Source organism: Sus scrofa, chromosome 7 (assembly GCF_000003025.6).
Source record: "Sus scrofa isolate TJ Tabasco breed Duroc chromosome 7, Sscrofa11.1, whole genome shotgun sequence".
Taxonomy (NCBI): domain Eukaryota; kingdom Metazoa; phylum Chordata; class Mammalia; order Artiodactyla; family Suidae; genus Sus; species Sus scrofa.
Window position 1 is genome coordinate 90,564,071 of NC_010449.5, and position 13,360 is coordinate 90,577,430.

Genomic DNA, 13,360 nt, shown 5'->3' on the forward strand with positions numbered 1-13,360 from the left:
GAGCTAGCTATGGCTGAATGGAGAATATATTGAGTTTTCATCCCTCCATTCCATACTCCAATAGGTGATTTAGCTTTGACATTCTTAGGTTTCAGCCTAATTCTCTAGCCTCCAGCCTAACCAATATAAGACTCAAAATCTGGCAATTTTGAAGTAGAAACTTCTATTGTTTTTTGATCAGACTAACTTCTGTAGCAGGTCTTTGTTTCTTAAGCACTATGAAGAATGCAAAATAATTCACTCTTTCATAAACTTTTTCATGAGCCTTGTTTACATTTACAGAACTTCAATCCACAGTTGTTCCAAGAAGAAAACAGTCATGTGTTTGTCTATTCAAGTTTCCAATTTTTAAACGTCTAAAAGCTTTCTGGTTTCATTTCATCCCAGCAGAAGTTCTCTGCCTGGAAAATCTGATGGTCATCCCTGTGACCAAAATTAGCAAATACCCTTAGTGGGGATGTGTAGGTGGGTAGGAAAAGCTAGAAATTTTCACTTTAACTTAGAAAAATTTCCCCATTTCTGGAATTTAATTTTGTCTAATTTATTGCTTCTGTAGCTCATCAGCATCATTAAAAGTAGGACTTTTGTAATTATTTGATTTTCTCTACTCATTATGTAACTGTCTTATTTCTGATTTATTAGTAGGTATTCCTTATATATTCTGAATAAGTCCATTGTTTAATACGTGTATTACACATTTATTCTCACTCTCCATTGCTTCCCTTTTTACTCTCCTTTTAAATTTTTTTTGTAAGAAAATAGTCTACCTTCATTCTTTTGCACATGACTATCCAATTTCCCCAAACCATTTATTGAAAAGACTGTCCTTTCATCATTGTATATTCTTGGTCACTTTTATATAACTTAATTGACTGTATATGTGTGTTTATTTCTGGGCTTTCTATTCTGTTCCATTGATCTATGTGTCTGTCGCATTAGCCTTTTAAAATACTTTTTAAATTGTGTTTTTCTTTTTATTGAAGTATAGTTGTGTCATGATAGTTTCAGGTGTAGGGCATGGCAATTCAGATATATGTGTATATATGTATACGTTATTTTTTGGATTATTTTCCCTTACAAAGTTATTATAAAATATTTAGTACAGTTCTCTATGCTATACATAGGTCCTTGTTGGCTATCTGTTTAAATGTAGCATGTAAATATTAATCGCAGTCTTGTAATTTATCCTTCCTCCACCCCCTTTCCTTTTTGGTAACAATTAAGTTTGTTTTCTTTGTCTATGGATTTATTTCTGTTTTGTAAACTGTTCATTTCAGTCTTTTTTTTTTTGTCTCTCTTTTTTTTTTTTTAGGTTCCACATATGAGTGATATCATATGATATTTGTCTTTCTCTGTATGGCTTCACTTACGATGATAATCTCTAGGTCCAACCATGTTGCTACAAATGGCATTACTTCATTCTTTTTTGTGGCTTAGTAATATTACATTGTATAAATGTACCACATTTTCTTTATTCATTCTTCTATCAATGGACATTTAAGTGGCTTCCATGTCTTGGCTATTGTAAATAATGCTTTAGTGACCATTGAGATGCATGTATATTTTCAAATTATGGTTTTCTCTGGATATATGCCCAGAAGTGGGATTGCAGGATCATATAATAGTTCTATTTTAGTTTTTTAAGGAACCTCCATACTGTTCTCCATAGTGGCTACAGAAATTTACATTCCTACCAACAGTATAGTAGGCTTCTTTTTTCTCTACACCCTCTGCAGCCTTTATTGTTTGTAGACATTTTGATGATGGCCCTTCTGACCAGTGTGAGGAAATACCTTACTGTAGTTTTGATTTGCATTTCTCTGATAATGATCTCTAGCATCTTTTCGGTGCTTTTTGGCTGTCTGTATGTCTCCTCCCTTTTTACTCTCTTAAAAGTGATGAATAGAAATTCCAAATTTTAATGTAAGTAAGCTTGTCAGTCTTTTCAGTTATAAATAGTGAATATATATTTTTTATTATTTTTTACTATTTAATTTTTCAAATTTATTTTTTATTGTTATTTCCCCCAACACACTTTTTTTCCCCGGGGGGGAGGGGGAGGGAGTGGGAGGGATTGGAAGCTTGGGGTTAATGGATGCAAACTATTGCTTTTGGAATGGATTAGCAATGAAATCCTGCTGTGTAGCACTGAGAACCATGTCTAGATACTTACAATGCAGCATGACAATGGGAGAAAAATTATGTATACGTGTATGTATATTTGTTTATAAAATGAGTGATCCCAAAGACATTTAATGTCTGGTATAAGAGGCAATCTTATTTCATTAGGAAATGTAAATATATATAGACATATATATTTCTTTTAGAGCACAGAGGAGACAGTGACTAACTCTGGCTTAAAGGATAAAGGAATTCTTTATGAAGAGTATGATGGGAAGCACTTCTAGAGTAAAAAAAAAAATGTAAGAAAAAAAAATAAACTGTTTTTGAGAATGCAAGTCTGACTAAAGTCAAGGGACTAATAAGAATAACTTTAGGAGATGAGGTTGGAATGTAGGTTGGAGTCACATTGTAAATGATATGTATGTCTTAGGAGAGAAGCTTCTAAACCTTTTTTAAAAGACATTTTCAAATGTATTTCAGAGGATTCACTGTCCTTATTAAAATGCATTGGAAGTAAGCAGAGAGGCAGAACACTTAGGATGCTCTAACCCATCTAGATTAATCATGATAAAGGCAAGGCTCATGTCTTTCCAACAGTAATGGAAATGTATGAGAGGTCCATCAGTGATTAATAGAACAGGCTCTGTACCTTTGATTGGATTGTGACCTTAGGTGTGTTTTAATCATTCTGTGTTTTCCTAAAAAATGCAAATTTAAAAAAAACCTACCTTTGTTGGATTATAAAATCTAATGTTATTTTTGTGAGGATTAAATGTTTATAAAGTACTTAGCATAGTACATAGCAACTGGTACATAGCAAACACACAGTAAATGACACCTCTGTGGTATGATCCAAGTAGACTTGAGAAGTGAGGAGTAGGAATAAAAATTGATTCAGGTTTTTAACATAGACAACCTGATGGAAAATAGCACTAATCCTTGAGTTAAGTAACTAAAAGGAAAAATCATATTTGGGAGGAATAATGAATATTTGGGGTCTATAAAGGATACAGGTAAAAACCCATAAGTGGAAATACATTCACTCTCCCAACCCAATTAATTCAGTATTTTTGTCTGGTTTGTCCATTGCTGATGATTTTCATCTCTCTTCTTTTCTGGTACTATTCACTTAATTGAGAGCATCTTTTCCTCTGTTATCTTCTCCTCAGCTTAAGATCATCCTGGAGCAATGATTAAAAAATATATATATACTTAAAATATTAAAAATATCAAATTGCTGCAGGTTTTCTCTCTACCATATTTCTGATCATTTAGTCCCTTAAAAAAATCACAGAACTTAGCCTTACTATTGTACAATGTGGAATGTGTAATTTTTCTCTCAACATCAAAACAGTCTGACATGGTAAAAGGAATAGTTCTTGGTCTTTTTGGAAAGATAGTTAAAGCCTACCTGTCTTTCTGTTATTTTTGCTGCCTATCGATAGATCAATGTTCTGTTGTTTCTCTTACTGATTATTACGTAATATCTTTACACAGAAGTCTTGGCTAAAATTCTACCAAAATACTATATTTTATTTGACCTTACTAAAATGATTTCCTCTGCTAGTCTTTACTAATAGACATATAAATTATATTGTAACATCTTAAAGATACTATCTTTTTACCACTCTTCTCATTGAAAACTAAAAAATATCACAGGCATTACTATAAAGGTTATTGAAAAGCAGGCCTTTTATATTCCACATATGGCTAAATACAAGCAAATAAAATTGTTTTGAGATGGGTTTTGTTAAGGAGATTTTTGAAGTAGATTAAGCTAATTATATATGTTATCCCAGCCCAAATATTTTCCTAGTTATATTCAGGCTGGAATAAAATGTTCAAAGGAAAAGCCACATCATATGCAAAACTTTGGTGGAGGCATATCATTGACATATGAAAGAAGGTGATATAATTTTAAAAATTCTTTTATGTCCTATTCATTATATAATTTAAATATGAAGATGGTTCTCATTCCAAATTTTGGTGTATACAGGAGTCATAATAAATAATGTGGTTTGACCAAGTATCTTTGCTTTCTTAGTCATCTTATAATGCATGTATGTGTGTCCATGTACATATACACAGGGACTTATTTTTCAAGTTCACGTTATGTACCCAGAATTATAATAGATGTTTTTCATGTTTTCATTTACTTTTTTCCTCTCACAGTGGTCAGAGTTTCAAAGAGTTTCAGTAACTTGCCTGTGGACACAAAGCTAGTAGGTTGACTAGAACTGGACTGGGCACCCAGGTCTGCCTTGCCTTCAAGCCTGTTCCCTTGCTATTACATTTTCTTTTATTCCAGTTCCTCACAGTTAGAGACTTTATAAAGGTAAACGGTGTTGTTTATAGATATGAAAAACTAAAAGCAGGATAAATATCCATTGGGTTTTTGTTTTTTGTCTTTTTTGTTTTGTTTTGTTTGTCTTTTTAAGGCCGCACCCACAGTATATAGAGGTTCCCAGGCTAGGTGTTGAATTGGAGCTGCAGCTGCCGGCCTATGCCACAGCCACAGCAACTCAGGATCTGAGCTGCATCTGCAACCTACACCACAGCTCATGTCAATGCCAGATACTTTTAACCCACTGGCGAGGCCAGGGATTGAACCTGCGTGCTCATGGATACTAATCAGATTCATTTCTGCTGAGCCATGATGGGAACTACCCATTGGGTTTTTCTTGATGAAAATACATAGACTTTCATGTAGATTTAAAAATCATTATAGTGAGTGTATTAATGATATATTGCCAAATTCAAAAAGCAAGTTAATAACATGTGTGTAAATCCATATTTACAGATGTTTATTTTATGTATGGAAATTTGTAGGGAGGGATCATTAACTTTTAAATGGGTTATCTCTGGTAAACTTTGGTGTTTTTCAATTACTTACACTTTTTTTATTTTGTTTGAATTATTTTTGTCTCCTAACCCACTGCATGAACTCTTGTGTGTTTTTAGAATCATAAAAATCATTAAGACTGTCCTTATTTGGAATCTCCAAATTAAAAGTAGTACAAAAAATAGCAACAGGTTAAAACACAAACCTTCCCCCCCTCAACTGTCATTTTTAGAACCTGGTTTGTAATTGTATAACAGATGATACATTTAATCAAACTTCTTTAATTGAAATAAATAGCCTTTATTTTTTTTCACATCGCCTATTCTACCACAGAGAGTAGAATGGCTTTAAATGCCAGACTCATAGAGGTGGTACTGAATATTGTTGATAAATAATAGATGTTTAAAGTGCTTTGAGAGGAAGCTCTGTTCCAGTACAGCTAATAGCTCCTATCAGAAGGCTCTGTTTTCAGAGTTCCCATTGTGACTCAGTGGATTAAGAACCTGACATAGTGTCCATGGGGATGAGGGTCCAATCTCTGGCCTCCCTCGGTGGGTAAGGATCTGGCGTTGCCACAAACTGCAGTGTAAGTTGCAGGTGTGGCTTGGATACAGTGTTGCTATGGCTATGGTGTAGACATGCAGCTACAGTTCCGATTTGAACCCTAGCCTGGGAACTTGTATATGCCATAGGTGCGGCTCTAAGAATAAAAAGACGAAAAAAAGAAAAAAAAAAGAGAAGGCTCTGTTTTTACAAATAACAATTATAAACTGTGGGATCAAACAAAAACGTAACTACCTGAAACCATTGGAGAGTGACCAGAAGCAAGCAGATTTTGACATTTGGAAGAAGGCACTAGTTGAGTATCCCATTTTTATGACAATTAGCCCCTGAATAGGTCCCAGTTTGGCCTACCTGGCAGCTGAAATCTACAGGCTTACTGACTGGAAAAACAGAGTTTGGGCAACCACAGCTGATTTAAAGTGAGTGAGTACCAGCTCACACTGATCAGAATGGCCATGGCTATAAAATCTGCAAATAACAAATGCTGGAGAGGATGTAGAGAAAAGGAAACCTTCCTACACTGTTGGTGGGAATGTGAATTGGTACAGCCACTATGGAAAACAGTATGGAGGTTTTCTTAAAAAACTAAAAATACAATTACCATGTGATCCTGCAATCCTACCAGTGGGCATATATTTGGAGAAAACCAATTTACAATAGCCAAGACATGGAAGCAACCCAAATGTCCATTGACAGATGGATGAATAAAGAATGTTTACACAGTGTTACACCACTCAACCGTAATATAAAGAATATATTTACACAGTGTTACACCACTCAACCATAATGAAGAATGAGAGAATGCCATTTGAAGCAAAATGGATGGACCTACAGATTATCATCCTAAGTGAAATAATTCAGAAAGAGAAAGACAAATGTATGATACCACTTATATATAGAATCTAAAATATAACTCGAACTTATTTACAAAACAAATAGACTCAACAGTCATAGAAAACACATTTATGGTTATCAAAGAGGAAATAGGATGGGGGAGGGATAAATTAGGAGGAGTTTGAGATTAGCAGATAAAAATTACTATCTGTAAAATAGATGAACAACAACATCATACTGTATAGCGCAGGGGATTGTATTCAATATCCTGTAATAAACCATAGTAGAAAATAATGGGGGAAAAGAGTGAGAAGGGAAACCCTGGAAAGGATAAGGCCAAAGGAAAGAGCTTCAAATTCTGTAAATAAGCTCTCTAGATCTCTGGCTGACCTCTGAATCATCAAAGTACTAAGTAGACCACATGCAGCACAGCTAGGGCTTAAAGAATTGAATTTTAGATTGCCATTCACTGCAGAGCAGAGTTTTCAGCAAGTCATCTCCTTACTGTTATGAAAAATCAATATCATGAAGAGGAATATAACAAAACCTAGTGGCTCTTCACCATATCATTCACCATGTCCAAAAGGCAGTCCAAAATTATTTAACATAAAAAGAAATAAGAAAATGGGACCCATTTCCCAGAGAAAAGTCAGTCAACTGATGCTAACCCTAAGAAGACCCAGCTTTTGGAATTTCAAAGATTGTTCAAGCAGCTAGTATAACCGAGCTCAAGGAGTAAAGGAAGACATATTTGGAATTAGTGAAGAAATATGAAATATTAACAGTAAAATAGCAACTATTAAAAATAACCCAGTGAGGAGTTCCCATCATAGCTCATCAGTAACAAACCCGACTAGTATCCTTGAGGACACAGCTTCTATCCCTGGCCTTACTCACTGGGTTAAGGATCCAGCAGTGCCTTGAGCTGTGGTGTAGGTTGCAGACGTGGCTTGGATCCTACCTTGCTGTGGCTGTGATGTAGGCTGGCAGCTATAGCTCCCATTCAACCTCTAGCCTTGGAATTTCCATATGCTGTGGGTGCAGCCCTAAAATGATCAAAAGAAAAAAAAAGACAAAAATAAACCAATGAAAATTTTAGAACTGAAGAATACAGTAATTAAGTGTTTGGGGAGTATTTTATCTTTAATTTCAGGGTCCCACATGAGCTACATTAAGATTGATGGCAATAAAACCATGTTATAAATGTATTGAGTTATTAAATAAAACTTTAAAGCATATTGGTCTTTAAAACCCTTAAAATTCATGCCTAGTTATTGTTGTTTGGAAAGTTTTGATATTATTAGGGAAACTGTATTTTGGAAATTTATAATAAAAAGTAAACTGGAAAATACTGGGCATTCTCACTCTGAAAAATCATCATTGGTTATGAGACAGGCCACATTAAAGATAACACATGGTTTTACCTTCACAAATTTCTTTTGTAATAGAGCATATCTATTTAGAATTAATAGTGGATAGTAAAATAGCTAGTTTTAGAGCTCCAAGCTACCAACCTACCACAGAAACACTATAAAACAAGCAGAAATTGGAAAAGATCAAAATGTTGGAGTAAGAGGATAGGAACATTACCTCCACCCATAAAGTCATCAGAAGTTTGTATACATGTGGAATGGTTCTCATAAAACCAACTAGAAACTGGCAGAAGATCTCTTACACAACCAAGGCTGCAAGAAATATATGTAAATGTGTGGGATGGGAAGAAAAAAGACATCAGGAATGGATTGATAACCCTAAGAGAAATCATTATAGGAGGGACGAACCACATGGATAGTCCCTTGCCCTGGAGATCCCCTTGCCTTGGTGAGCCGTATTACCTGCAAGGATAAATAGAGGGACTGAAGGGGCTAGGTCTCTGCTCTACAAGGAGTGTGCACAGGCTCGCTTGCTAGCCCCCAGGACAGAGAGAGGCTTGAGCTGACAGCTGCTACCTTACTGCACTTCGCAGCACTGGACAGGTCTGCTAGTATGCAGAGAGGCTAGGTGCTGGATCTCAGAGGGAAGGACCCTGGGCAGAGGATTCAGTCAAGTTGCATGGCGACAACCTGGAGAGCTTGGAGTATAATCCAGGCAGAATCTCAGAGCCCAATCTTAGCATGCCTACTGAGATACAGGTTCAGCATTGGAGCCATGGTTAGCACTATATGGCAGAGGCAGGTCTAGCAGCCACAGAGTTTGTTGACATGCACAGCAGGTGGCACCACATAAACTCCTGTCTCAGGTTGACCCCCCCCCCCAGGGAGGAGTACACAAGTGATTCATTTACCACTGGGAATATTCCAGTTCTGCCCACCCCACATCAATGCTTGGAGTGGAATCTGGAGTGAGAGCTGCTGGGAAAGGCGTGCCACAGAAGCAGCCCAGGTCCCACATGCAACAGAACCTACTCAGTTCCTATAGCCACAGTGCTCAGGCCCCTAGCACTAGCCTAGCACTATGTCTGGGATCAGCAGAGAAAGGGATGCAACCTTGGGCTGCTTCTGGATAAAACTGCAGATACCTACACAGGCAGTGCACATGTGAACTTTAACCACATGGGCCTCACTTGAGGGCTTACCTCCTTTGGGACAGAGCACATGTTTAAAAACAATGAAGATTTATCAGTCCTGACTTAGGGCTTCTACTCCAATGACTACAGCATATATCACAGCTGTGGCTCAGATTCAGCTCCTTACCCAGGAACTTCCATATGCTGTGGATACAGCCATAATATTATGAATAAATAAATAAATACTCTAAATGTCAGTAGATCAAATGCTCTGATCAAAAGACACAGAGTGGAGCATTGAGTAAAAAAATAATTTACAATATGCTGCCCACAAGAGACTCACTTCAGGGTGAGAGATACAGATTGAAAGTGAGGGGATGGAAAAAATCATTTCATGCGAATAGAAATGACAGAGTGGGGGTAGCCATGCTCATATCAGACAAAATAGGCTTTAAATAAAACAAAGTACATAAGAAAGACTAAGGTGGACATTATATAATTGTCAAGTGATCAATTCAAGAAGAGGGCATAACATTCATTAACGTATATACAGGGAGCACCTAAATGTATAAAACAAATACTAACAAATATAAAGGGAGAAATTGACAGGAATGTAATTATAATAGGAGCCTTTAAAACCCCACTGATATCAATGAATAGATGTTCCAGGAAGAAAATCAACAAGACAACAGAACTTTTAAATGACGTGATAGACCAATAGGACTGAATTGATATCTACAGGACATTACATCCAAAAAGAATAGAATGCACATTCTTTTCAAGCATTCATGAAACGTTCTTTGGATATGCCACATATTAAGTAACAAAACAATCTCAACAAACTTAAAAGGTTAGAAATTATTTTAAGCATCTTTTCTCACCACAATGATATGAACTAGAAATCAATCACAGAAAGAAACAATTGAAAAAAAAAAAAATACGTGGAGACTAAAAACTAATGGGCCAACGATGAGATCAAAGAGAAAATCGGAAAATACCTTAACACAGACAATAATGAAAACATAGTCTTACGAAATATATGGAATGTAGCCAAAGCCATTCCAAGGGGAAGTTCATAGCAATACGGGCCTTCCTCAGGAAATAAGAAAAATCTCAATCTAACATACTACCTAAAAAAAATTAGTAAAAATAACAAAACCCAAATTTGGGAGAAGGAAGGAAATAGTAAAGATCAGAGAGGAAATAAATAAAATAGAGATCAAAAATTAGAAAACAGCAATAAAACCAAGATCTAGCTTTTTGCAAAGATAATGAAAATTGGTAAACCTTTAGCTAGACTAGCCAAAAAGAGAGAATACCCAAATAATTAAAATAAGTGCAAGGGTAGAAATAACAATACTACAGATATATGGAAAAAATCATTAAGAATACAATGAACAGCTATATGCCAAAAATTGACAACCTAGAAGAAGTGGACATGTTTCTAGAACCATACGCCCTGCCAAAATTGAGTCAAGAAGAAACATAATTTTAAGAGACCGGTCACTAGAAGTGAAACTGAATCTTTAATAATAATAAAAAAATATATCCCTGCAAACAAAAGTCCAGGATGGTATGGCTTCATCGGGGGAAATCTCTCAAAGACACGAAGAAGAATTTAGGCCTATCCTTCTGAAAGTATTCCAAAAAGTTAAAGAGGAAGTAAAACTGCAAAATTCATTCTAGGAAGCTACTATCACCCTGATATCAAAACCAAAGACACTACAAAAAGAGAAAAATTATAGGCCAATATCTTTGATGAATAGAGATGCAAAAGCCTCCCCAAAATATTAGCAAACTGAATCCAACAATACATAAAAATATCAAACATCATGATCAAGTTGCATTTATTCCAAGGCCTCAAGGATGGTTCAACATATGTAATTCAGTCAATGTGATATACCACATTAATAAAAGAAAAGGAGAAAAAATGAATATGTCAAGAGACACAGAAAAAACATTTTATAAAATTCAACATTTACTCACTGAGATAAAAATTCTCACTAAAATGTATATAGAGAGAGCACATCTCACCCTAATAAAAGTCATTTACAAGAAACCCACAACAGAACCACAGCCAACACAGTCAGTACTCAAGGATGTGGTAGATCTATATGCTGAAAGCTGTAAGTCATTGATAAGGGAAACCTAAGATGATTCAAAGATATAGAAAGATATCCCATGCTCTTGGATTGGAAGAAGTATGTTAAAATGGCCATTCTACCCAAAGCAATCTCCAGACTTAATGTGATTCCAATCACAATACCCATGGCGGGAGTTCCTGTCATGGCTCAGCAGAAACAAATGTGACTAGTATCCATGAGGATGCAGGTTTGATCCCTGGCCTCACTCAGTGGGTTAAGGATCCAGCATTTCTGTGAGCTGTGGTATAGGTCACAGACCAGGCTCAGATCCCATGTTGCTATGGCTGTGGTATTGGCCGGCAGCTACAGCTCCAATTCAACCCCTCACCTGGGAACTTCCATATGCTGAGGTGTGGCCTTAAAAAGCCAAAAAAGAAAATAAAAATGCTATTTTTCACAGAATTAGAAAAAATAATTTTAAAAGTTATATGGAAACATATATAAGACCAAGAATTGCCAAAGTAGTCATGGGGAAAAAGAACAAAGCTGGAAGAATAACCCTCTGAGACTTGAGACAGTGCTACAAAGCTATAATAATTAAAACAGTGTGGGATTGTCACAAAAGCAGACATCAGTGGAACAGAATAGAGAGTCCAGAAGTAAATCCACACAACTCCTGTCAATTAATCTTTGACAAACAAGGCAAGATTATGCAATGGAGAAAAGTTATTCTCTTCAGCAAGTAGTGTTGGGAAAGCTGGACACCTCGTGTAAATGAAATTTGAACACTCCCTCACACCATATGCAAAAAAAACAAAATTGTTTAAAGATTTATAATATAAGACATGTCTCTATAAAATTCCTGGAAGAGAACACAGATAGGCAAAACATTCTTGGGCATAAATTATAGCAGTATTTTCCCAGATTGCCTTCAAAAAGGGCAAAAGAAATAAAAGCACAAACAAACGAAACCCAACCAAGCTTAAAAGCTTTTGCACAGCAAGGAAACCATCACCAAAAAAAAAAAAAAAAAAAAAAAAAAAGAACCTGTAGAGTAGGAGAAAATATTTGCAAATGATGATACTGACAAGATGTTAATATCCAAAAAATATACAAATAGCTTGTACTAGTCAATATTAAAAAACACCCAACCCAATTAAAAAATGGGGAGAAAACCTAAATAGATATTTTTCTCTATGCATACAGATGGCCAATAGACACGTGAAAAGACATTCAGCATTGTTTATTGTTAGAGAAATAGAAATCAAAACCACAGTGAGATATCACTTGACACTTTTGACAGAATGGGTTTTGTCAAAAAGTCTACAATTAAATGTTGGAGACTCTGGAATCCTCGTACGCTGTTGTTAGGAATGAAATTGGTGCAATCAGTATGGAGAACAGTATGGAGGTTCCTAAAAAAACTAAAAATAAAGCTACTGTATAATCCAGCAATCCTGCTCCTGGGCATATATCTGGAGAAGATGAAAACTATTCAAACAGATCCATGCACTCCAGAATTCATAGCAGCACTATTTCCAATAGCAAAGTCATGGAAATCACCCAAGGATTCATCAACAGATGATTGGTTTCAAAAGATTTAGGGTGCATATACAATGGAATGTTAGCCATAAAAAAGAATTAAAAATTGCCATCAACAACATGAATGGACCTAGAGAATATCATGCCAAGTGGAATAAGTCAGGCAGACAAATATTTATGGTTTATGGAATTTTTAAAATAATACAAATGAATCTATATACAATACAGAAGCAGACTCATATACATAAACTTATGGTTACCAAAGGGTAAAAAGAGGAGTATGGGATTAACACATACAAACTACTAAACATAAATAAGAAAACAAACTGTTCAACAGTTTTCAACTATATTATATTTTATAATAATATATAGTGGAAAATAATCTGAAAAATATATGTATAACTGAATTCCTTTGCTGTATACTTGAAACTAACAAAATGTTGCAAATCAGCTATACTTCAACTAAAAAATAGAATTATTTCTCTTTAAAAAATAATAAGCAGAAATTGTTAGTATCAGCTTTTTCAGAACTCTGTTTCAGAAAACAGTCAAAATTTTATAATAGTCAAGCAAACAATAATGTTGATTTGTTTGGGGTGATGAAAAAGTTTTGGGGAGAGGTAGTGTCAATAGTTACACTGCATTATGAATGAAATTAATACCACTGTATAAATGAATTGTAAACTTCAAAATGGGTAAGATGGCAGGTTTTATTATATAAGTGTTTTTACCACAATAAAAATTTTTTCCCCAAAAATAGAATGATGTACTGATACAAGCAACAAAATCTGTGAATCTTAGAAACATTATGGAAAGTAAAAGAAGCCAGTCAAAAAAGACCACCTGTTGTATGATTCCAATTGT

The 13,360-nt window shown here is 35.3% G+C and overlaps 1 protein-coding gene across 22 annotated transcripts in view; it reads left to right on the forward strand.

Annotated features, from left to right (window-relative positions):
- GPHN (gephyrin) overlaps positions 1 to 13,360 on the forward strand; it is a 567,900-nt gene that overhangs the window by 218,345 nt on the left and 336,195 nt on the right.